A 27,769-nucleotide genomic window follows, 5' to 3' on the forward strand; every position below is an offset into this window, starting at 1 on the left:
AAATATAAACCTATTATATAAGTACAAACTTATTAATTAAATGTGTAAGCAATTTTTTATTGTTTGTCAAAAAAATAGTGTTTCTGTTTACAATAGTCGTAGAAATGTATAATTATTATTAGAACACATTATGCGTACATTTGTGATTTTATATTAACATACTTTTTTTATCCGGTTGATTATGTTTTAATATTTTCTAATGACTCAAATATTTATAAAAAAAAATAAAATAATAGCTCTCCCGACTTTAACTTACCGTTGCAGGTTTCTAATTAAACGACATATTAATAATATAATACACGTTCACCCCAAATATTTTATATTTTGTTTTTACCGTCTTTTTTCTCAGCTTTTTTTTATGACCCTTTCGACATTTTAATGGCCTCAGCGCAAGCAAGCGCAATACAATTCGAGAAAACCGATTACTTTTTTAATCAGTTTACTGATCTTTCCCCCTTAGCTTCTTATTCTTTAATTTATTTGATTAACTGCAAACGTTTGTTGTTCATTTAATAATGGGCCCGCCGGCCATTATGAGGTGTCGCATAAACAATAGTAGGCATAATATTATTATTATACCGTGACCTCTTTTAAACGACTTTTTGGCCGCCAGCGAACCGGTGGCGCTTTGACCGCGGCCGCATTTTAATATTGTAATAATATGTTAATGGATATACTCTAGGTACAATCAGTATAACATTATTTATGTGTCTTGTTTCGCGTCGACGAATTAAACAAGTTTCGATTTCCATTAAACATTTTCAAACGACCGCAACGACTGTGGAAACTAAATTTAAAAAAAAAAAAAACCATTATGTAACCGACAACGTACACGATACAATGGTAAAACCATCAACCGTGGCCATGCGAAAAAACATTCTTTTAACGATTAAAATGCGAATAGAGTAATACATGACCCTTTAGATAAAAAACCGTTTAATAAGATACCGCCGAGGTGTGTCGCAATAGAGTTTATTGTAGAAAATATTTTTTAATGGAGGATGGCTGCGGGGGATACTTCTCGCCCAACGATATTGCCAAGCGATTTTTAAATATTATTTCTCGATAAATCGTTTATAATCGACAAAGGTCAAACCATCGATCTAATGTTTGTAGCCAAGTAATTTCTTTTAACGCAAAATATGTAAGTTCTACGTGAAAGGGAAATTAGTTTTATTTTTATAGCCTATAGGTCTTACCAGGTTAGGTCAGATTGTCCGTTAATGCCTTTCATAAAATTATCATATAAAAACCTTCAAAAGCCCCTTATGTGATTCAAAAAAAAAAAATCTTAAATATTAGGTTAGAAAATTAGTTTATGAGATCCGGATCCCTCCCCCCCAACAAATTTTTTTTTTAATATCTTGTATTTTTAAAAATAAAACATGTCATGGCCTTGTTGTTTATTTTGTGCCCCTCCTGAAAAAAGTCTAGATACGGCCTTGATGGGGACTATCGAAATTTGCTCATAAAAATTAAATATTAAAAACAATTTCTACAGATTTAAACGTAAATTAAGCATAAAATAATATCATTAAAGACATGTTATTATCTTTTAAAAATGTTTAAAAAGAGGTTTCTCGACCCGTATTGAATGCTTTTGTGATTTTTATTAAAAATATTATTTATTATGTTAATGAGTATTGTAAAAAATACTGAGATTTGGACTCTTTTAGTGTCGAAAAGGGAAATAAGGGTGGTTGTTTCTTACCGTATTCGGAGCTGGATGTTGGACTGCTTGAGAACGGACAATTTTTGTATGGCCTAGGCCGTTATGTAATTTCGGCGAAAAAAATCACTCGTGCCAGTACGACAGAATGACGTTTCCTCGCACCTCGTCTCTATTTTTTTTTCTTACTTGTTAACGTTATTATTACAAGATTTTTTTTTTTTTGTATGTATGCTTGTGGGTGTTATTACAAACTTTTCGGTGGCACCGCGTTTATTGCGTAGTGCGATCACCGCCGCCGTCGAGTAATGTAAAATTGGTAAAAGTAATTTCCTCGGCGAAACACCCTTCTACCAGTACCCGGCCGAAGCGGAGAGCAGCAGTAAAATGCATATAAATATAAATAGCAATAACAGTAATAATAATATAATATAAAGAAGGAGGGCGAAAAAAAGCGTCTGGGCGTTTTCGGTTTATGAACGGTTTATTCGACGAATACAATATTAAAATACTTATACGCACACTTATATTATTATAATATGTGATAAACGAAACTCGGTGGCACATTGTTTAAAAACAAGTCGTTCGACCGATAAAATATACTGAATATACCTATACATATATTTTATACATTTATACAATATGTATACAACCCCATAAACTGTGTAATAAACTCTGAGCAAAAATTGAAAAACAAAATAAACATCACTGCAAAAAAAAAAAAAAAAATAGTACTTCATTTGCGTTTTTTCCAATAATTGCAAACCTTTTTTAAAAACAAATTTTAGGAGCCTATATTTTGTTAAATTAATTTTAGGTACAATCCAATTTCTTTCGCATCGGTTTTCAATTATTCTGCAAATAAAAATTAACTTGTAAATCTAGCTTACGATGAAAACGGGGTTTTTAACTAAACCTTTATTACTTAGAAAATAATTTATTTTCATATTTTACTTAAAACTAAGCATAATTTTCAACTCGTTCGAAACAAATATATGAAATAATAAGAAACATAGAAATAATTAAGGTAATATATCCAATGCTATTACAAAAATTAAAATCGCATTATTAAAGTTTATTTGTTTAGAATGAAAAACAGCGTCTACAACGCTCAAATGCAGATTTTGAGTTATGCCGGTTGAACGTTCGTTGTATAGTTTAGTTATTTAAGTGGCATTTACACTTAGTAATATTACATAAAACATATTCGATTATCGAGCATGTATGACATTGCTTCAGCGTCGTCCTGGTTGATAAAATTGTACTCGACTTTAAGGACAAACTATATAGTACAATAATAGCAGTGTATTATTGAACAAAACAATGGCCAACTCGCGCCCTTTATTTACCGTTTAAAATCTATCGCTTAAACATCATAATATATACTATTATTGTAATACATTTATATTTAGCTCGTTGTAGGGAGGGCCCTCGGGGCGCAAGCCGTTTTCAATTACGGTTCGGACTCCCTTTGTGTTGTTCACGTTGTTATACCCTCTCGAAAACTGCGGCCAACACATACACACAACAACATATATACAACGTATATAATGTTTGTAATTTGACGAAATGGAGAGATTTATTTGTACACAACGGGTCTTGGCATTGGTGTTACATGTAAAAGCATTTCCCTAGACGACCGACCGCGGACTAGGAGATTCGTTTTGTACAGAGGATTCGCTTGGGGGTTGCCGTGGGTCAACCAGCCGCCTAGCACGGTGTCGCATTTAAATGTAAAAAAAAAAAAAACGGTTCTCCGTCCCCATCCCCTGTGCGTTGGTTCGCGGTGACAATGCAGCTGCTCTCTCCGTCGCCCCCTTTCTTTGCCAGGTCGTGCACTGTGTGTGTATGTGTAGGCAAAGAACCCGGCGAAATTGGCTTTTCAATTTGCGCGATCGAGAAACGTGCTTGGCGATGGGGGGGGGGGGGAGGGGGTGCACAGACACAGACTGGGCAGAGGTCCTATGTAAATGCCCGAGCCCTGCGGGCGTCGTCAAAAATTGATAAAAATAAAATATAAAAAAATAAAAACATTTTCCTCGAGATCCAATTTTCCTCGGAGGGTCAGGGGCGGCGAAGGTATATTGTTGTAGTCCGGCGTCTCCCTCCCTCTCCCGTCCGCATAATAATTGTTTAACGTCGTCCGCTTCCACCGCCGAAATTGGATCTGACCGTGTATATGATATATTTTTTATAATAAAGCGGTCGCAACAACGGCGTTGACTTTGCCGTATAGCCGCGGTAGTAGTAGTAGTAGTAGTAGTAGTAGTAGTAGTGTTTTATTATTTTTTGATATATGTTATTGTTGTGTGTATACATGTACACCGCAAACGGTATATATTATGCGCGGACCGGGGAAACCGTTTCGCAAAACGCAAATAGTATTATATTTTGTTGTTGTATAAAGTCACTTCATTGCTCTATGTGTATCGATGTATAAAATACTAAAACGACATTTAAAAAAACAACAATGCCTGGAAATCTCTGTATTGTGCGCCGTCCGCTTGCCAACTCCGCACGGTCGTTTATCCCAATTTCGGGCAGAGGCAATCGGAAACAAAGTCTCGGCTCGTGTGCGTGTGTGTGTGTATGTGGACCGGGTGAAAACGATAAGAGCTTGGGGCGCCGGGGCCAAGTGTAAACGAATCGAAAAACAGGGTATTAAAATGAGGGAATCTGATTTGAAATTTAAATAAGTCTTGTTTGTTTAGTAACGACGCTCGCACTTGCTTTTTTGTGAATTCGATTGTTTATCATAAGCACACAGTTGTCGTAAATTAATATAATATGTATATGTTATTAAAATATTATAAGTAGATTTACAATGAAGAGCTGTTGTTTGTGCATGTCTTAATATGGTAATGACGCGTCGCTAATTAAACTAATGTAATGTTATCGTATCAGTTAACGTATTCCACGAATAACTTAACTACTATACGGAAAAATCAAATAAGTACGCCGGTCGCCTATGAGTGCGTTATACATAACAATTAATAGCTGGTATAGCTCTCGCTCTCGTTGCGTTCAGTTATTCAGTTGTTCGGAGGATCTACATCTAAAGGCGCTCACAGGGAGGGGCATGCGGGGGACAACACCTCTTAGCTTCTCCCCAAGATAAAAAAAATATATCCAATATGCCAAATTCACAAAATCCATTAAAAAATCATAGTCGCCCCCCTGAAGTTCACCCGCAGGCGCCCTTGTCTACAACTTGGAAATCCTGCCGTGTGTACTCATATTATAATATATTACCAAGTCCACAAGTCAGAAGAAACGCCGCGGTGTAGATGCATGTAGTACAGGCTTAGTCGGTCGAATTGTTTTGTGTCAAAATTGGATAGAGGGGAAAAAGTTAAAATGGAAATTCATAACCAGCACGATGATGTTATACCTAATAAAAGTATTTTCGTTTTGATGTATTCAATTCGATAGCACCGACAGGCGGGGGATAGTTAAAACCAAGCGTGTATTTACCATAGTATCGCGGGAAGGGCGTAGTCGATTTATGATTTTTAATTAAAACGAATTTATCAATTGTAGTAATAGTATTGTGGTGAAGGTATGCGGATAAATAATTGTCAGAGATTATTGAATACCGTACCCCTCGCTGGGTTGTTGTGACAGCGTTTACAGGTATATTATATAGTATGCAAATCGGTATTGAACTCTGCGATTGATCTCGTGATTTTTTGTAATTATTACTAAATGGAAATATTAAAAAAAAATGATGGGAGAGACTATTTTTTATAGATATAAATGTATATGTATTCAGTAATAGCTGATTGTCTTTAGCCTATTATATACATATAAAACCGCACCCGTAATAACATTATTTGTATCACATTTTATATTTTAGTTCTGCAAGTACACGGTATTAAAAAATTCTTCTAAAGACAAATTAAACATTTTCTAATCTAGTTAAAATTATTTATAACACTATTTTTCTGAGTAGTTCATTTCATGAAAAAGCCAGCTATATATTGTAAATGATTTGCTATCCATGATCTTAAGTGTGTGCGTTTAAGACATTTTAGGCGGCCGGTAAAAACGTAATCGACTTATATCTCGAGTGATGTACCGTGTCTTGATAGGATATTGCGAACTAGGTTTTAACGCTTTAAACGACCGTGAACTGATGTAAATGTAATTGCGTATCACTTAGAGGTGTGCGAGACGGCGTTATAGGTCAACACACTGATGTCACGCACACATGTTTGACGCCTCCTGTTTTACTTACGGGTTAGTGTTGTAGGTATACGTACAATGTTAACAAAATGACACAATCTACTTCAATATTGTTTTTACTTCACAATACAAAACGGCACAAGGCGCATTAATCGAAATGAAAGATGATGCGCCCGATATTTTTCTCCTACGACCAGGGATTTTTTTTTTATTATTAATAAAAGTCCAACCGGCCACCTTCACAGCGCTGTGTGCCGTTCCGCTTCACTTATCATTCAGACTTCAGTGATTCTCATATTGTAACCCAGAAGAACTTTATTAGTGACAGAACAGTTCAATAGGATACGACAAACTCTTAAGTTTTATTTCTGAAATGTCATTACTAGTTACTGGCTACCACTACAGGTCCTTTCAGCATAGGAGCCCGACTGAGGTAGGTACTTAGCTGTCCATTATAGAGTTTTTTGGAGGGCTATTCATGGTCCTTGTTTGGCACACTACAAAGTACTTGTTTATTCTAGTTAGGAATTTTTATTCTATTTTAATACTGTTCCCGGGTTCTGGTCCACCAAATAAAATGGCAGGTATTGTTCTTGGTCGGCTTCCTGTGAAATAACACCCCCCTTCCCTTTTAAACATGCTTGTAACTTCTCAAAGTGATCAGGCCCGTCGCGCCGTCCCGGTTCTCTTTTCGCCAGTAATTGCACTGAAAAAACAACAATATTACGATATTGGTTTATTAGACGCACGTTATTAGTGTAATGGACGCGGTTGGCTTGATAAACAAAAATAGTGTAATCGAATAACGATTATGGCTATTGGATACTTATTACGTGTTGGGTGTGTACAGTTTTCTGACCACTGTAGCAAGGGACGCGTCAAAGAGGTAGCCTGTATAATATTAGCTGTACAGTATATATTTATAGTTTGGAAGATTATATATTTTATTATTAAACCCACACCCTTATATTACGGTGCAATTTTCCGGCGCTTTCCGCCACCGCCGCCGCTGACGATGATGGGACAACGCGGCGGGTGGACTTTATCTAATAAAAATATCGGTTGCACCCTTGGAGCCGTTTTCAATTTCGCCGCCGTCTCGTGGCGAGCTAATGACTTTCGCCTCAATATACACCACGCCCATGGTTTTTTTTTTTTTTTTAATTTAAATCCCTTCGTCCGCCGCGCATAAAGGAATCGTGTGACGGGAAACAATCAAGGGGACGCTGCAAACACTGTCAAAATCAGTTAATGGAATAAGTTATTTAATTTATGTCTGGGGATGAATGCGAAGCACAAAGTTTTCGCTCACCTCACCACCGGCATGTGGCTATATGATTAATCGGAGGCAGAGGAGGGCAAAAGAGTGTATACTTAAATACTATGCCCGCGATTATATTTGCCACATTTAATTCGTTTGGAATACGGCGGCCGAGAGAAAGATACATTGCCATACTATTAATATCACTATGTCCGCTCCGTGCGTGCATCAAACAGCCGTCATCAGTAGCACGGGAACTACACTCGGGGCTGAGGAGGAGATGGCGGAAAAGAAATGTCCAAGAATTTAATAATATGTTTGTTTGGTTTGTACGCTTCTACTATATCGCGCCGGCTACGACGGCAATGACAGGTGAACTAAAATAAAATATTGCCCGGCGATATTGGAGTGTACCCTTCCTTTTGTGCGTAGGATCTCCTCGGCTTCTTGTGTACCGCCGGGTCTCATAGTATAATATGTATGTGCAGGGACGCGACAGCCAAACGAGAAAAAGCCAATATAAACCCGACCTTCGGCCTAGGAGGTCAGTGGACGCGGAGGCCGCTCCAGTAATGTTGTATATTAGATATAAAATTAAATTCTCCCCCGTGTTTTCCCTTCAACTAGATATGTGAACAATTATTAAAACGGCCTAACCGACAATACAGTATAAACATAAGAACATCAAGGGACGGACTGAGATAAAATATCGGCCTGGACGATTATATAGTTAAGAAGCGCACTATTTGCATAGAAACAGGCGCCAATGGTTAAATTTTCTAGAAATATTATCTCACTAGAACAAGAGACCCAAAATCTCGGAGGGCCAGAGGGCGATCGCCCTTTCGCTTTCTGGGTAATTCCGCCACCGACAACATCTTCAGTTTCCACAATCGATAAGTAGAAAATACATTTACATTGACACACACACGATATATTAGACGCAAAATGTAGTTCCAAGCAGGTGATTTATACATATCCTATTTTGTTATTTATAGTAATTATCATAGCAATGAAGATAATATGAAGTACTAGCCCTCACATAGACGATAAGCTTTCAGTCGTGTAATCAGTTCAGACCAAAACGATCCGTTTCACATCCAAGACAAGCGATGGTCCGTTGAAACTAGCTTGTTTTTCTCGCACTCTTCGGGTTTTGAATCAGAGAAACGACTCGGTAATCCATACTCGTTTTCCAGACCCCTAATAGTGTATTGAACAAATATTATATCTTAATAGAAAACGGACGGAGAAAATGTTTGTTCACTTCGATAATTTTTCTGTTAGCCAAAGTCTTTTAATCATTATTAACGTCCACGGAAACGAAAACACATTTTGACAAAGAAAATATGAAGAAGTGAGAGGGGAGCGAAAGGGAGACTACTGACTAGGGTACATATGATATGTTGGCGGTGTATATAATACCAGCTACTAAACTCATTTCTTTCCCCTCTTCATCGTGTAATCCAAATACCCATTCGCCGCGTGTACTGTGATGGGAGTATAGATTGGTAGTATAGACGAGGGTGTGCGTTTTTTCTTCTTGTCAATTACCAACACCGGAAAATAACGAATGGTCACTAAAGATAAGGTTTCCGCAATATAAAAAAAAAATGAAATTCTCTTCCTAGAACACACGCACACACAAGCGCAGGGTATTATTTTTATAAATTGAATTCTTACAGAGCACCAAGACTTTACCTAGAAATCTCTATTATTATTTTCTTTTTGTCCATATACTCACTACTCCCAGTGTTGTGTTTTACTCAGACCGCGAGTAGGTATTGCAATTGTAATCGAATTAGGTTTTTAAGCTCATAATCTATACGGACGGGACGATCGTTTGGCGGGGTAGTCGGTGTTTTCGGACAGAGTATTTTTTTTTTTTTTTTTTACAGTCGATACACTCGTTGTTGAGAATACAAAAAAAGAGTTTAGAAGACTTGCTCGCCGGCAGTGGCTTTTACATACAGTTTGTCGAGCGGTTGCAAACAAGAGATTCGTTAGGCGAGAGAGACAGACGGCACAGACGAAAAGCCCACTCCAATTACCCGCGCTTATAGGCCCGTGCACGCGTTCAATGCAAATGTCACATCCTCGCCCTCTCGTGCAATTGCTGGTCTATGGACGGCCGCGATTTTATTGCGAACACAAAAGATAAATGTTTACCCTCTCCGTCAGTCCGGTATAACCCTTTAAGAATATATTCCTTTGCCACTTCTACTATAGTAGGTATTATTATTATTATTATTATTCAAATTGCCACCGTCCATATCTCATTATTATAAACATCCCTCTTGTTAGGTGTGTGTGTGTGTGTGTGTGAAAATTCATGATATTTTTATGGACTTGTGTTCGCATGTAGAAGAAAAAGATAAAAAATTAATGTGGGGTGGCCGTTACTCGTTTTCGTGTAGCCGTTAGAGGCGTTCGTTTCATACGTGTTATGCGGTTAGCTAGCAGTTAAAACATTGTAACGCTTTTGGCTCATACATTTACCAGTGCAGTAAAGCAGACGGCCATGTTGTTTGTAATGTAGTTGGCGTAAACGCTGATTTCACGGGCCATATGCAAAATACACTGGACCAGCTGAGGTGGAGTGGAAAAATCAACTAGACGCGCATTGCCACGAGTTCATCTGACTTTGTTGGAAGAAAAAACACACATCAAACACTGTCCGTGATAACAGTTGATAAGAATTTAACAATTCGCGGATTCACGGTCGTTCAAAACGACAACTAATTATCATACAACGCACGGAGGCCGAAAGCCGGAATAATTTTTTTGATTGAAGTATTTTTTCCAACCATAACAGTATAGTTCAAATCACGCCACCATTGATTCGACGATTGCGTTTCGGGTACTTTGATAACCTAATCTTATACTACTTGATAATGTTCTTGTAGACTTAGGGACTGCCATCTGAAGCTTAATATTAGTCCGGTACAGCGTAATAGCGTTTAGTAAAAACGTTATAAACGTGTTAAAAACGAAATCATTTTTAACATCCTACCATCTCGTTCTTTGATTTGTTATCCTTTAAACAAGATCTACTGGCGGCTCCTTTTGTTGTTGTGTTTTCAACCCTTTTACGCCACTTACCGGGTCGACGCCGTTAATTAAATTTTATGCACACGCGCTTAGGTCCGAGTTAAAAGTTTTACTCGGGCTCAAACCAAATACATATTAATAAGATTTATCAACGAGATTTCCATTACCTAATAGTTGTCTGAACAGCACAGAAATAGACTGCTGGATGTCCGACAATCCAATTATACTGGGAATTTTAATATTAGTTTTCGTTTAAATACTTTTTTTTTATTACTATAATGACAATTTCACAGGTTAACGAACGGTGATTTTCATCACCACCTCAGCCAGCGCATAATATTATAATACGGTGTTGGGTGTATTCATTTTTAATAAAACGTCTTAATACAATTCCGATAAATATGATAAAACCTTTAATGCACCAACCGGTTAATGTACGATGCGTTGGCCGACCTGCGGAGAAAACATAAAACCGACTACGGTTATTTATTTTGTATTTTACTTGAAACACTTCATTGTAAAGACATATTATAACGTCGCACAGGATACGCAACACGTCGACACTCGGAACCCAAAAATAATGCACACACTTTGTTCTCGGGCAAAGAGATCACGTTATATTTTAATGTGCACAATTTCCTCGCTATCGAATTACTTGTGTTACACAAAATTAATGGTTTCCTCTTGTTACTTTCCAAAGACAATCATAGTATATCCACAACACGCGTTCATGTTGATCAGCTCAAAGTGATTCACTTATCTTAAAAATAATTGAAACGCGCTCAGAACTCGGGAGGTAAACTTTACGTTGTTTTTCCTTATTCACTTGTGCCACTTACTATTTGAGCATCTTAAAAAACTACACAAATATTTAGAGTTGATTCGATTGGAATGTGACAGTTGTGTAAAATTAATTATTCAAACATTTGTAAGTAACAAAATAAAAAAAAAGACCTAAGACATAGATGGAGCAATCTTTGTAATTGTTTTAACCTAACTTTAATAATGCACCTTCTTCAACTTAGGGATTCAAATTGTCCAAGGGACTGCAGTTGAAGTCCAACCGATTAAAATATTGATTCATTTTTTGTTCTTGTTTGTTAATTTGTCAGCCGTTACGTGAAAGAAGTTAACGACACCGGCGTCGCTCGTACAAACACATTCCATTCTCCCACAATAATTATTGTTGTAATTTGTTGGCACGTGTAAAAGAAAAATTAATTATATATAATAATTATTATACATAGGTATAATAACTATCACGTGTGAGAACTGAGACGTACCCACTCGAATTCGTTCACGGTTTTTGATGTGTTTAACCACACGGTTCTTATCATACACCGTGTATCCTCTACATTATTAAGTAGATTGTACATCTGAGCTACTGTGACTCATCGCCGTAGAGGACGTCCGCCCACGCTCCTGAACGTTTTAAAAATCCATTTAGCTATTAAGAAAAGAAGAATCGTTGTCATGTGGGCCCGTCCGTTGCACGTCACACTTAACCAACGTGTGAACGTGTGTGTATAATATAATATTTGTAAACAGCAAACGGTGAATTTACTGTCAAAGGCCTACATAAAATCTTACTGCATGTAACTCTCTAGTCTCTTTCTGCCATACATATCATAATATAATCTCATGTACAGTGTTATATAATATTTTAACGATGCGCTTTTTCTCCGCCAAGTGCAGACCCGCACCGACGTGACTGCAAATATCGAAGCGAATACTGCATTTTGTGCGCGCGTGTGTGTGTGAGTATGTATGTGTATAGCAATATTGGTTTTGAAGGCGTCTGCGAAAAGAGGGGTAAGCATGACAGAGTGAGAAGAAGGGGCGGGATGAGAACGTCAAAGAATAAGAACGTGTCGGCTTTTATTGGTGCGCCAAACAAACCGCAACGACCGTGTACATTAAAAAAAAAAGGATAGGAGAGGAAAACCCGCGAATATTTCCTTTTAATATTAAACCGTTTGCGTTTGGCAAAAGACGGAAAAGGCATCGGCCGCGTTAATATAATTTTCTTTATACGCGTTTGCCGGCGGTCGGCCAATAAAAAAAATATATTGAAATACCCCTGTAGGTTAGGTACGTGATCCAATATAAGCAGCGACCGCAGTAATGGTTTGGCACCTGTCGATTGCCTACTCGTCCGACGTCGGTAGAGCACGGTTTTTGTTTTTACTTGTTTGTCAGCCTCGGCCGTTAACGACACGGTTTGACGCCTGCGTCGGTTCGAGCTCGAAAACCAGTCCGGGGCAATTAATTTATTTAATCTGGACGAGCGGAGAAGCAGGACTTGTATACGGCCACAATGCGGTCAGTCAGCACACACTTACACACACACACACACACACACACTACACTAATGGCGTGTCCGACCCCTAATGATGTACAAGCAATGTCAATTACAGAGAGTGGTTTAATTCCCTGCGTCCTCCCGTCTCTTCCTGCGCAGATGTCATGTCGTTTGTTCTCCCTCTCGAGAACCGAACGAAAAGCTTTTAACCGATATCTAACAACAGCATCTATATAATATGATTCTGCGTAGGACTACCGTTCATATTATTATAATATAGTAGTAATAATGATAATAATTTGTATATTAGTATTTTGTATGCGACGGCTTTAACGTCCAGAAATGCGTTAAGGCACAACACTGCTATACCGGGCGGGGAAATTACTTATCGTTATTTCGTTTCGATGTCACGATCGTCTTGTAAATTAGTCTACCGTTAATTGTGATTAATTTATTAAAAAATGCGTTTACGCCTTAGGTGCCAACATAAGTTTATATTAAAGCGACATTGACTAAGAAAGGCGCGTTAATAACGTTCTTTCGACGGCTGCATTCCAATAAACGTATTTTGTCTATAATCAAATATTATGATAGCATATACTAATAGTTTAGATATTATAGCAACTAGAGGTTATGATTATACGGATATTAATATACATGGGTACTCGTGTAAATAAGAACGCGCGTCTTAACCTGTGTATTATTTAATTATTATAAATTAAATTATATTTAATTTTTATAATTAAAAATTCCTGGGTACCCGTGTATTTATATTTATTACATGCTCAAAACCGTAACCCCGAATACCATCCCACTTGGTAACTTTTAAAATACAGTTGGTTTAAATATCAACATTCATTTTAATAACTTACAAATTATAAAATAAATGTTAATAGAAATTTCGATTGTAATTAAAAGTTAAAATTAGAACTACCGATTTAATATATGAATGAATCAATTTACGATTGCGTAAATAAATAAATAATAATAAATAGGGTTTATAAAAAAAACAAATTGTGTGAAAGATGATACTAACTCCAAAAAATTTTAAAAAGTATAGCAAGAAAGAAAAATGTACTGTTGCAGTAATTTTTTAAAACTAGTCTAACCGGAAACATGTGCATACATACATTATTATTGTTATGTTTAACTAATTAACATTATTTTCTTAATTAAATTGGCCAATTTTTTTAAAAATATATACACATATATAATATTGCTTTAGGTACAAAGAACTCGGTGACGCCGTTATTTTAAGTATTTTTGTTTTGGTATAATTGAGTGAGTAATAAAATGAAATAATAGTGTATTTTGGCCGTAATGCATGCAAAAACAAAACTAATGAGAGCTTTTTCTCATCTTTGTCGTTGTTGTAATAATTACTGTTATTATTAGTATAACGAGTACAGTAGCTTCAACATAGGATACGGTAGCGGAGGCTTGGGGTGTTGACAAAGACTGTAGAACATGGCAATAATGACTTTAGACGAAAGGGAAGGGAAGTTTGTTAGTTAGCGAGTTAAGTTGGTCGTCTCTTCGCCCATACAGGCTTGTGTGTAAGCCCATGTGTGTGTGTGTGTGTCGGGTCGACAATATAATGAGGTTCGCCCCGGTTAAATTAGAACTGGGCGGCGGTGTTGGCGACGAGGGCTTTTTAATGAGTATGAACCAATTAGACGCAGTAATAGAACAAGGCGCGAGCTGCAACAAAGACCCCGCATGTATATATATATATATATATATGCACAGTATACCTTACACTTCTCGTGGGTGTACGACACGCAATCCACGTTGCATGTATTATATATTAATATAACGATGACAAAAATGTGCGTTCAAACATTAATTGATCTCTTCCCTTAACCCCCCCCCCCTTATCGTCGCAGCCACACCCTTGAGGATAAGTGTACGCCAAGAAAGAGTATCTAACAGTATCGGCTCTTGAGTATTATACAAAATTTAATAACGTTGACAGAATCGTTGTAATATTACACTGTACTTGGTTTATTATGTATTTCTTTAAAATGAATTTCTAAAACGCATAAATCGTCAACTGCACACAATTTCAGGTCTGTATTATGTCATAGCCTAGAAATATACACATATTATAATGTATATTCATTTTTGTGTACAGCTCAAATGACAACGCGCAAAACGTCCGGCGGCAACGAGTGAGCTGGCAAACGTTTGTTCAGTCTCAAATTGATGATAAACATTACTATAATTAACATCAGTCATCGAGATGACGTTTTAATTGCATTTTTGTTGTGAACCTTTTACCTATTCCGGTTGGCGCGTGAACTTATTTAGTCACATTTATAATAATAAGTACTGTTTTTCTTACAGCAATTTAATATAACGCAGCAATGTTAAAATGTATACACTACAATCGGACAAATATTCAGTCTGGTAAACAGGAATGCATAATTTTATGTCGCTATATTAATACTCTCCGAAAATCAAACAATGTTGGTAAACGAGAGAATAATTTGACGGGTTAACGTGAATCGAGATGAAAAAATGGTTTAGCCGGCTAACGTCATAAAAGCTTACTGCCTACACGTAATAGATTACAGGATTATTAAAAATTATTATTATTAAACTACAATACAGTTAACACCCTGTGTTTTTAAATCCTTTTCAGTTACAATTTATATTTTTGGGTAAAAACCAAACATTTGCTGGGCTAAAACAAATATACTAGCTGTTTTTTTTTTAAATGTATTTTGTTAGGTATTTCGAGCATTTAAGAACTGTGAAAAAATTGGGGAATGGAAAGAGAGGTTTTTTGTTTTCTGCTTTTTGAGAATAAAAAGAACTAACTCCTATGAAATGTATAAATTGGGTTTCAAGGTGTTACACCGTCTAGGTAGTTCCAAACATAGAAGAAATAAATTAATCTCTATTTATTTGCCTATTATATTTTTTTGAAAATTCCAACGACCCGATATTGTGCTTAACCGATACTTGAACAAGTCACTAAGAACTTGATTACCATTGTGTTCGACGTTGGTAAATTCGATTTCGTCAGAGTTATCCTGAAGCGTTTTTTCTCCCTCTCTCTCTTTCCACAAACAGCTTTGTTTTAGCCCCGACTACCGGTTACGCACACCTTCTTCGAATTATTATTAGCCTGCGAAGACACATCCGCGGCGCTTGTCACCGGCACTTTATTTTATTATATTATTATTTATTATAGACACGACTCGATTAACGGCCGGCGGGTGACCAAAACTACCCAAGGCTACTGTTCGTTTACCCCGTAGAACCCAAAACCTACACATAGGTACGTGCCAATGCACATTGTTACAATGTACTATACAGTGTATTTCCGCTCGTTAGACCAACACAGCTCTGAGGCGTTTGGATGTGAAGAGCGGAGACGGTGTATGGTTCTAGCGCGGCTCTAATTAGGGTCCCTCGTGCGCTTAGCGGTGTCGCACACCGCTCGAAACGTTATTATAATAATCATGATACACTCCTACGTAGTATAATGATAATATATGTGTGTATATATCGACGAGAAACATCTGCTATTAATTATATTTATACGCTCTGAGAAATGATATACATAGTATATAATATATATATTCTACGCCCGGGTTCTATTTTTTTTTTTAATTGGTCCTTTAAGTTTTTCTCATTTTTTCCGCTAGTTTTTTACACACGCACGCAGTTTTTTGGTGTACAATTATCTAGAGTAAATGGTAATTATTATTCTAATTAATTTGTACACTCAACACTTAAAAAGAAAAATTGTCATTGTCGCCATTTTATAGTAATATTTTAGTTATACTATTTTATTATAGTATCTACGCAAAATGTATCGAGACCACCGGTAGTATTCCTTCTGCGGCGCCTCAGCGTTTTGTATTCTCGTTAGCGCTGCCCAATTAGCGGACCGGCCTCATGTCAGACCATAAGGCGCCTCTCCCTCTCGCGTTTCCTTAACGAGCTACCTCTTCCTAGTCTTTTTTTCAACGCCGGTATAATATATGTATATGATTAAATTATACAAGACCGCAAGGAGTATAATATATTGTAATATGTGTTTAGCGTGTTCCAGAGGCGACCGTGGTGGCCCCAAAGGGTGGCAATTAAATAAGCATTTGTATATTTATAAAGATACACGTGCAGGCCGACGACGAAAACCTACAATTTAAACCCATCCATGTAGCTATATAGCGCATGGCATATTTATTGATGCTTAATAAAATCGTATAAAAGGTTTTCCGGAAAATACATACATAAGTTGTATAATCCATTTTTTATAATACGGAATATAGCACTGTAACTGGATTGTCTGTAAGAGTCTCTTCAAATTCGGGCGGAAACCTACAAGTAAAAAATTAAACAAAAAAATGGCCCGAACGTTAAGAGAGGACTTTTTTGGCGAATCTTCCTTGCTCGTTCATAATAATTACTGTTATATTTTAGTATGAAAGTAAAACACAATTGGATTTATAAAAGTAATAATATTCGTTGACGTTTATTGTGAAACCCAAATTACACGAATGACAAGTTGTGCCGGTGTAGCACTCGCATATGGTGGACAATCCCCACCATATATATTTATATAAACTGCTGATACGTGACACCTCTTTTCTTTGTTTTTAAATTTAAAACAGTATCAAAATAAATATACTTAGCTATAATTACATTTTTAATATTATATAGATAGATAATACAAATTATTATAAAAACAATATCAAATTACAATAACAATATTTCATGCATAAACAATACAGTAGCATACTTATTTATGACCACAAGGAGAAAAACGCTAAATAGGTTTCTTAATCCTGACTGGCCTAGGAGATTTTTGTGTTGTGGTATTTATTGGTACAGTAGTTTCAAAGGAATCGGAGTTTGTTTGATCAACACTATCAAGCGTATCTGAATAGTTAGAAGCGGGAGACAACCCATTTTATTTTGACTGTGTGACCATATCTGATCATTATGTCTTATCCATTCAGAGCCATCATTTAAAAACTACTTTATGAGTATTATGACTAATATTATCAGTAAATGTACCTTTCTGCCAATTTTCACCTGTTTTTCTGTAATTTTTAACTAACACACCATTCCCCTTATCTAAATGTAAGTCACTTTTACCCCCGTTTTTTATTTGGGTTACTTGATTATTAATAACTACTTCGTTGGTGTTTGGTATTAATAAATCAAATATTGTTCGTGTCGAATGACCACATAAGTTGAGCGGGAGATTCGTTTGTTGTAGAATGGGGTATTATATTCCTATACGTCAGCAAAAATGTATTTAAATGATTTAATAAAGAAGAACATTTAAAAAAAAATTGTTTTACGATTTTACACCAGACTCTGAAAACCCGTTGGAAGCAGGGTGGAAGGTGCTCCCGTGTTTTATCAATGAATCATCTCTCGTTATTATAAGGATGGCAATATAATATATAAATAAACCCAAAGTATAGCCAAAACAAGCTCTAAGTATAACGTTCCGTGCACGAAAACGCTGTCAGAATGACAGATTATTTTTTATTTTCACGCACTTAGTACTAATTTATAAAATAAAAAATAAGGCGCTTTTAATTCGGGTTATGCAAACGGTGGCCTTTTTTTTTTGCCCGAGAAGTCTGTACATAATCAATTATGTGTCTACTCCGTAAAAGGCTGTGTGTACGGCTAATTTCAAAAACGGTATTAACTAAAACACACTGTGTGCCTATACGGCATTATAATAATATGTTGGTACCTATATAATAATAATTATTGTATACACGCCGTGTATCTATAATATGTGTAATGAAACGACGCTAGAGACGAAAGTAATCGATTGTCCGTTCCGATCTGAAACGGTTGTCATAGTGTCTTCCAGATAACACAATATACTATGTGCCATTTCAGCATCCGTTTTCTTTTAATAATAATGGTAATGAAATAATAGTATAATAATGTAATCATTCGTCGAGCAATAATAATAATGGTATATTTTTTGATTTTTTGGAACGTTTCCATTTTTAACAGACTTCAAAAAAAGGAGGAGGTTATTATAGTATTACTTACATTATTATTATTTCGAGAAACCGGCCTATATCGAAGGCACACGCTGGCGTGTGTAAAAGGAAAATTATAATATTAATAGTCGAAGTATTAAAAAAAAAGTCGTGTACCTACGTTCAATATAATAGGCGTTTTCCAAATCTCCCTAGTGTGAAAGAAAACTAATCGGGCGCGATACGGGTAGGTGCCCGACGTTGTTACATGTATAATAATATACTATTCAACATATTCGGTGGAATTTCAAAAAGGAAAAAAAAATATCAGTTTTTTTTATGATAATTTATAAACCGTATTCAGTCCGGGTGTATACAATTAACGGGTATAAAACCTGTTCAGCCTTAATCCGTCCCTTATGGGCAAACATCACACGTACGACAGCATCCGGCTTAAGCCGCTTTATCGTTTCCTCCCCTTCTTTTTATTCGAAATGGTTTTTTTCCTACCAGACGGTCGGAAAATTGAGCAACTCGTGCAAAACCGCGTTCCGTTAAACGACAATTATTCATAATTGCTTTGTATTATAAACACGGTTTACCCGACTTTGTATAAATCGCGTTATCCGGATGCGACCAGTAACCGGAAACACGTGCCACCGCGCGGTAGCCTTACAAAGCCCGGCGACAACCGTAAAGATTAGCAGCCCTTCATAAAATAATACACACAACACATCCTGATAGTTTATACACGTGTATATTTTACTAAAGGGTTTTTTGTTTTTGTTTTTTAGGAATTAAAGAGTGATTTGCCGCAAGACGAGGATTTGTTATCTACCCATTAGGTAGGTAAGTAATTTAATATTTAACTAAATGTTACATGAAACAATAACAATACGTTCATAGAAGAATATTGAGGAAGTCATCATAAATTGAAATGATAAACAATTATTGTTTGTTAAAATTATAAAAGCAATGGAAAAAGCCAAACCCGAAATCATTTTACTAACATATTACAAAAAAAATAACAATTGTTGGTATATCATTTAATATATACTCTATGGGGGCTAAACGCGGATTTTTAATTTTTTGTATTTATATTTTAGTTTTTCTAATAAATGCATTTAGATTTTTAAAAACTTAATATAAAAAATCGGCTTTTTAGCCTCCACGAAGAATGCTGTAAGCTTTTCAAAAAAATATATTGAAATACTTTCAATAGATATACCGGAAAATGAACTTACTATAAATCGTTTTTCTCAGCTGTTCAACCAAATTGAATTTAGCGGCTTTATTTCTCTTAAAATTGTATTCTATTAAGTTCTCCTAGAAAACCGATTCTATTAGGTTTCTTTGACAAAAATATGTTATGTTTATATTATAATATTGTCACTTCTAATAATTAGATGGTAATGTTCCCCTTGTATCAATTTTTACAAGCTCCTATAAGTTACTTTCTATTTCTGCGATTGTAATCCAATAAAATATGTGTTTTCTTTACCAATATTTACATTACAAAAAAAAAAACAGAAAAATCCCGATGGAATTATTGTGTTTCCATAAGGTCGTTGACGTAATCTGTTTCCTTATGTGTCCACCTGAACAGCTTTATATTACGTCATGAATGATCGCCTTAGCTCAACGAATTCTTTAGGCTTCACATTGATTTCGGGTGTCTACAATATTCTAAACCGTAGCTAAAGTATTAGGGCTTTAACTTAGGATTAACGTCAGTGTAGGCATGAATAGCATTATATTGGGTATGACCAATTTGTTATTTGTGCCCGATCGACACGCGCGTGACGTCTGATCGAGAAGCTAAACAGATGTACAAGTGTATCATACCGACGCGTATGCTCTATGCTTGTATTATGGTTTAAAATAAAAGAAGAAGAATACTTAAACGTCGTTAAGCGATAATTTAAGTCTTTTTCGATGTTAGGTATATATATATATATATAAACCTTTTGAACCTAACATATACCTTGTGAACTTGTACCGGCTGTCATTAATTATTTTGTCCCTACCTGTCTGATTTATCATAACAAAAAGATTACACTAACTCTTATATTATAGTGCCGTCTCGGTTTCAAATGTTAATATGCCATACCTATTTAGTTCACGGTTTGTATGTGTGAGCATGACAGATAATACAAGTGTTTCTAGGTCATGTGCGTATGATCGACATCAGCTATACGGAAGACGACCGTGTGTGAATGAAACGGTGGCGGCGAGTGAGTCAACGGCTTTTGTTCTTCATGTACTATTTTTTTTCCACCTTAAACGCATGCTATGAAAACGTTTCCTGCGGGACAGAGTATTTTTTTTTTTTACGTTCTCATATGATATTTTTATGAATATGCCGTTTTCCTTGAAAATATAATGAATTTGAATAGGTTATTTTTTTAGTAAAACCTCATTCGTGGAATGAATCGGTGGAACAGTGGCGGACTAGATATAAGTTTTTTTTTTTTGGAAAGCGCTGTCTAATTGTTGGTCGTTTTGCATGCATTATAGGTACCGGGTACGTATCACATAATATGTGTAACGATAGCAAGATAAAACGTGCTCGCGTCCGTGGAAATCCTCTGCTATACATTATTATTATTCACATTATTAGACTATTGTGAAAATATTATTGCAATTTGTACACAGGCAACAGATTCAAAAGTTTACTAGACGTTTTGACGCCACTAAAACCGTTAATCAATGTGTTTATATAAATCAAAAGCAAACGCAACAACAGATGACCTGGCACAACCCTCGCGCCTACCAGGCATTTCAAAATAACATTCTGTCGTTTTTATTATATTTTTAGACTTAACTTGTCACTAGCAGTACAGTATAATCCTCGTATAATCGGAAAATTGCAATGCAGCTAAACTTTTTTTGTCGTTTAAACATACTATACACCATTTCCTTTTCTCCTATAAAATTACATATTCGAAATTTACCGGCCTTTCCCAAATCAACCTTAACCTTCAAAAACATGATATAAAATATTATATGGCTATAGAACATATTATATTATTATTATGTTATGTAATATATATATATATATATATACATTGTCACGGCCAAAGATGGCAAAATAGCGGTCCAACTAATACAAATATCAGTAAATAACAATAGACGACCGAGTCTCCAATTTAGGATACATTTTTAAAAAAAATCTAGTAGGTACCACGGTTTATATTTGAGCACGTTTTTGTTGTACAAACGACTGTAAATCGAAAACTGAACACATTCAAGCTGTAGAATACGTGTAACGTTTTTCGAGGAGAGTTACACCCGTAGACTTGATGAGAACACGGGCAGGGGGAGAAATCAAAGTTTCGAATAAACACACGCGTGGAATGGCGGCAATCGGGGACAATCGAGCTTCTCTTTAAAACGTTTTGCCGTTTAATCAACGTGGAACGAGAGCCGAAACGGTCTCGCGGAACAACGACGTTGTTAGTCGGAAAATTAATTAAGAAATTTATTAGAAAACTTATTATCTGCAGGCTAACCGTTTCGACTTAATGGAATGAAAAATTACAACTATAACAACAACAACAACCGGGACAACAGACCGGGTCGATTCGAAATTAAAACATAAATAATTTACGATTTTTGAGCCGAACATTGCCAAGCGCGTTGCATTTCGATATGGATTATTTTTCTTTCTTTTTTTTTGGGGGGGGGGGTTTTACATGAGCTGTGCCCGTTTTCATTTCGTTCTCGTATTTAACAACCGCGCGTCCTACCGTAAAACTGACTAATTATTGCCCTTTTAATGATTATTGCCCGGCTCTTTCAAATTAAATTCTTCGGGACTCTCCTCCCCGGCAAATTGCTCCGGAGCTCCACAATTAAGCGAATCCGTCTGAAATCGAAAACGCAGCTGTTAAATCCTTATGTATAGTATAGAGCAAAGGAACCATAATGAAATACCGCGTTTCTTCGAAGGGTGAACTGATAATTAAATACGGGACGAGTGCCAACTCTAGAAACATAATATATAAGTAATTGCTATTGGGAAACGTTACAGTTATTAAGCTGCGGCAGTGCAAATAGTGTACTACCGCAGTGTGGTGTACCTACTAGGAAGATAAACCTAAAACGTCCACTTGCATAACACGGAAGATGTTGCACCTGTAACCTGTCATGTGATGTTTGGCTAGTGCCCAACGATTAACACCTATGAGAATGTCCGGTGTAATAGAAATAAGCTAATTCGAAATGAAATTTCCGGCATTAGTTTTGTATTGATCGGAAGCTTCTCTACCTATTTATGCGTTTTCTCCGACATGATAAGTAATGACATGTTAGACATTTAAACAATACGTGGAAGCATTAAAACACTGATTTCAGCATCATTAATCGACATAAACCTTATTACACTTGTCCGTGTTGAGCAGCTGTGTGCGATTGTTTACCAGTCATTGGCGGTGTCAATCCTTATAGAATTAAATTATACAACTCATCATAATCATTGCTAAATTATATTACACGGACAACGGTAGGTTTTCTGAAAATACGTCTTAGATTACGCAATTATAACGCGGGAACCAATTTGTCTCTCTCGTCTTCGTTGCTCGAGCCCCCCATACATGTGTGTGTGTACACATATTTATTATAATCGGGTTATTACGCCATTGTATACAAAGTTCAAGGGCAAACAAGTAACAGCAAATTTGATTTGAAGTTTCCGTCAAAGAGACGACCAGCACGCATGCGATTGGCCGTGTAATAATGAACATTAATACCTAATGGGATTAATTTAATATGTACACCGTACGCCGCGCCGTGAACAATGAGAAAACGAGCGCCGACAGACCGTCAAAATGGTCCATTTCCGCGGCTTCGAGGGGATTTCCCCAAAAAGTTTCTCTGATTAATTAAATCCCTCCCCTTCGTGGTCTTTGCCGTCATGTCCACGCTCCGGAGTCGATTACTTCTGACGTTAATTAAGTTTGCTTCTAAGACGGGGTCAAAGCACGGCCATTCTCTTTACGGTCAAAAATCCGTTGACATAATATAATACTTGGCGCGTCTAAACTACTCTCCTTTAAATGGGCCAAATCCATTCGGGCCGTTCGCCGTTGGATATTCAATTAGACGTTACGATAATAATACCAAATATCACGCGAGTGCCCAAATTCCGTGGGGTAAAGCGAGCCCGATGGTTTCTAAGGGATTCGTTTGTTTGTCTATCAAGCATTTCTAATGCAATTATTATAACGGCGAACTATGATTGTGTTATTATGCCTATTCTCTATGGACGGACATTATTCATCCGAAATGTAACGTTCGGTTTGCAAATTAGTTGATTAACAGAGCTAGACTAGACCGCAGCCATTATGTGTGTTAGCCATGATATAATTATTATTATAACCGTAGGCGTTCAAAGTGTACATTGATTACGATTTGTTGTTTTTAATTAATAACAACTAATAACTATACTCTTGTCCGTTACACAACTGGCATCTAAATAAAACCGACGAGGTAAAGCAATCACACCAACCAGCGAGCGTTTTCCAAAAAAAAAAAAAATCCGTTTGCTTACTCCTATTAGTTGACCCCATCTAGATCAGATCTAGGGAATTTTTATAGTAAAGCTTTAAAGTTTAAAACTATTTGACACTAACTAACAATACGGTTACTGCGTTTTTAGATTGCAATCCAGGTAAGTGGAGCCCCCTACTTTTTTATTAGGTATTTTTTGTTGTATTAAATACAAAATAGAAAAAATAGAAAATTTTGTTTAGTGTTTTCTATTACAAAATTTCACTCGGTGTACAAAGTACAAACCCGTCATACATCAGTCAACTGTTAATGCCAGCATAATTTCTAGACAACTTAGCTACTCTTAATTTCTTGTTAAGGAATTAAAATAGCCCAATACTGTGCAATGTGTACATATGCATGATTTTGACAACAATGATTCGTCTTATAGGTAAACATGTAAAATGTTATAAGAAATTCCATTAAATTTAAATACGATCTGTTTCTAATAATGTGCTTAAGATTTCAAATCGATTCTTTCCGAATTATACACTCTATAAATTGTATTTTACAGTTTTATTCTGCACGAGCGGCATAGCGATTAATTATTGTTACTTAATATATTGCTTGTGTTATTTCAAACTAATATTCGAATTAATTAAATCATCTGAAAGAGTAGTTCCGCGTGCTTTGGCGTCGAAAAGGGGAAATCAATTTTCTCCACGATTTAATACGTTACTTAGAAACATTATTATTGTAGTTATTGCGTTATATTTAATGGAAACGCACTGGCACGCACTGCCATGCAGTCGTTATGTAATCACTCCACTTCCTCCGGGTTCATAGTGGAAATAGCGATTTAATTGACAAATCCATTTACCGTCGTGTGTTTGTAATATTTTCCAAAAAAATTCACTAGCCCGTGGCCGCTTTAACCGCCATATACATTCGAGCTATTTGGGGTTAACTCATGTAAAAAATGTATTAATCAGATTTATTCATGAAAATTACAATGTTTCGACCAAAACTACTACATTATCATCCCGTTCAAAATCATTACTCTTAGTATGTTTACTTGCTGGAAGTGTTTTTCAACGTGGCGCAGTGCTCGTTGCGTTTTATAAAATGCTCAGTTCTATATTTTGTAAGCGCCACGGCGTTCGCGCTATACCAACATTAAAACTGCAAATTAATTATCCTCGGCGAAAATAGCTTTTTAATTGAAAACGACTGTTCATTATCAGAAACTGGTATGCACGTTTTCAACTTCTTGTAAACATCTCTTGTTTTTAAATTATATTACGTTTTATGCTTAATAACTTATAAAGAAACCACTTTCCGAGTGATTACCAAATAGTGAGTTGGCAGAACATTCGTAATACAGCGTATTATAATAATTCTACTCAATCGTCAAGTTCAATTCACGCGTCGGAGTTGGGTGGATATGACCGGGTTATTTGCCATTTCTGTTTGGTTGGCCAGCGCGTTATAATCTAAATTTAAGCATTGATCGGTGAGGAACTGTAGACTACTGTGAAGCAACTCGATAGCGTTGAAACATTATATTGTGCAGAGCGTAAAGGTATTTGTGCACACTACCCCCAATGTAGGTGTATAGTGTCGACCGGAGGTTCGAATTAGTTACACTCTACTCTTGATAAGGATCAAAGGTGTACGCCAAAGCTTGTTAGCGCGCGTTGTACAATACCGAGAGTGCTGAGAGGACGATACCTATACGTACCTAGTGCGCCGGCTGGGTGCAAACCGAAAAATTAACGGCGGCCACCAGGAGGAATACATTTTTAATACGCCGAGGCACTCAAGCGGGTATCACGGGCCACGGGGAGGGCAGCAAGGGGTTTGTCGCCCAAATGTTTTGAGTGCCGTAGCAGGAAGCGTATAAAAGGACTCGGCGTCGAACTTTAAAAAGCCCGACGGCGAGCGCGTGCCGCCATTCATTGCCCTGCCGCAAACTTCTCGTCCGTCTACCAGGTATATATATATATATATATATACGCACTTTACTTTATAAGTTTTCTCATCCATTACGCGGCTGACGGTGGGGAGGGGGAAGGGGAAGGAACGGACGGGCGAGGAGCAACTTTAAAGCCATCCGCGGGCGGTGACGGTGGTTGCGGCCCCGCACCCGGCCGTCCCTCGTCGACAACTCTGCTGGCGGCGGAGCAACCACTCTCTTGGTCCGCGGCAGTCACCACTCAAAACCCATTAATGGGCTCTAATGGAGCTCTCTGGTTTTTCACTCATCTCTTACACTCCCTCCCCCCCCCCCCGCGTCCAGCCGTTCCCTCACTCCCCGGGTCCATTATAACGCCGGGCGCGCGCGCGCACACACACACACGCATAATATACTCCTGTATAAATCCTATCCGCTTACACGTTTTAGACACACACACACATCATACGAGCACGATGGCATAGACCGTGGCGGCTAAAAGATTATGTAGTATGCGTAGAGTTAACAGTATGGCAGTAGTACTGCTGCAGTGGTAACGCGCGTGGGGAGGTGGTTTGTCGAGGCCGGGTAGTGCTCTAAGTGACAAACCGTTCGATTAATAATAAAAACCGTCTCCTTAATTGACTGAAATGAGGGACCCGAGCGAACATGTACATACATCTTCCCCGCCGTCGAGTCGTGAAAAGTTAATGCAGCTCCCGGTCGCCCGTATCGGGCTTGTGCCCCGTCGCAGCGTACAGAAACCGAACAATTTTAACTATCTACTTCACAAAACGAAAGGTCGTCGTGAATAATATTAACAAACTTCAGACGGGTGAATAACGAATGGGAAATAAGAACGTTAATGGAGGACAAGCGGATTGATTTTAGACAACATAAAAAATGCATACACGCTGGATAGTTTAGGAGTACATAATACGAAGAGAGAATATTATACAGATGGGTTTCATACTAATTGGACAAGCTATGCGAGAGATGGTATAGAAGCTATAACGATAATGAACGTGTGCGCAGAGTAGTGAGAGAAGGTCCAAAAAGATAATATACAGTAAGACATTACCGATTAATTCCTATACATGTGGTATAGAAAGAACCGGGTAATAATGATTGGCGGAATTAGTCCAATACTTCTAAAGAATAATAGTAATATTAGCCGGACGGCTTGTATATCATATTGTGTATGCATTGAAAAGAATAGTCACTTTTTTCAAAATTTTCCGGAAAAGCATTATTTAAAGATAACAAACTACAATGGGTCAAGAATTTCATGGATTACATTAATTATACGGACTCATTTAAATATTTTTATGAGATATTGAGTGAAATTGGTTTAAAAGTAACCGCATTTAAAGCACGTTTCACCAATCCTTTTTATAACTCTAAAATCTCTCTATAATCTATGTTCATTGTTCAATTTAGTTTACTAAATCATCTATTGGTATCATGTAATGATGTATCCAATTTTGGTTTTTTCCTTTATAGTTTTTCAATATGAAAGCAATCACGTTAAAATATTAACTTTAAGCTTCTACTATTAGTATAGGATTTTATTATTATTATTATTGTTTTTTCTTACTTTTGTGTCTGTTTAATCATTTTTACTGTTCGAGGGTGTAATATGGCAAATAAATAAATTATGCTTTAAAAATAAAACATGACGGCACTTAAAACAATGAAACAAAGGGGTGGCTAGCAGATTTTAAGTGTCTGCCACTCACATATTTGTCTACAAAACTTTCCGTTTTTAATATTTTGTACAGTTAGAGCTCAATAGAGAAAACAGCTGCGCTTAAATTCTCGTATATACGTCACTATAAATTAATAAAAAGTTAACAATTACAAAAATGCGATTTTTTATAATTCT

The 27,769-nt window shown here is 36.7% G+C and overlaps 1 protein-coding gene across 5 annotated transcripts in view; it reads left to right on the forward strand.

Moving 5' to 3' along the window:
* LOC126845532 (LIM domain only protein 3-like) overlaps positions 1–27,769 on the forward strand; it is an 89,897-nt gene that overhangs the window by 12,993 nt on the left and 49,135 nt on the right. For 3 of the 5 annotated variants that reach the window (XM_050584226.1, XM_050584197.1, XM_050584236.1), the window contains exon 2: positions 19,235–19,289. The exons of 1 other annotated variant lie outside the window; for it this stretch is intronic. The gene's annotated coding sequence lies outside the window, so the exon portion shown is untranslated. The remainder of the gene's footprint in view (positions 1–19,234; positions 19,290–27,769) is intronic. One more of the 5 variants, XM_050584206.1, reaches the window with a different exon arrangement.

Source organism: Adelges cooleyi, unplaced genomic scaffold (genome assembly GCF_023614345.1).
Source record: "Adelges cooleyi isolate 19-005CV unplaced genomic scaffold, UGA_ACOO_1.1 ACOO_flye_CR_arks_rails_tigmint_CR_PRNA_108, whole genome shotgun sequence".
NCBI classification, from domain to species: domain Eukaryota; kingdom Metazoa; phylum Arthropoda; class Insecta; order Hemiptera; family Adelgidae; genus Adelges; species Adelges cooleyi.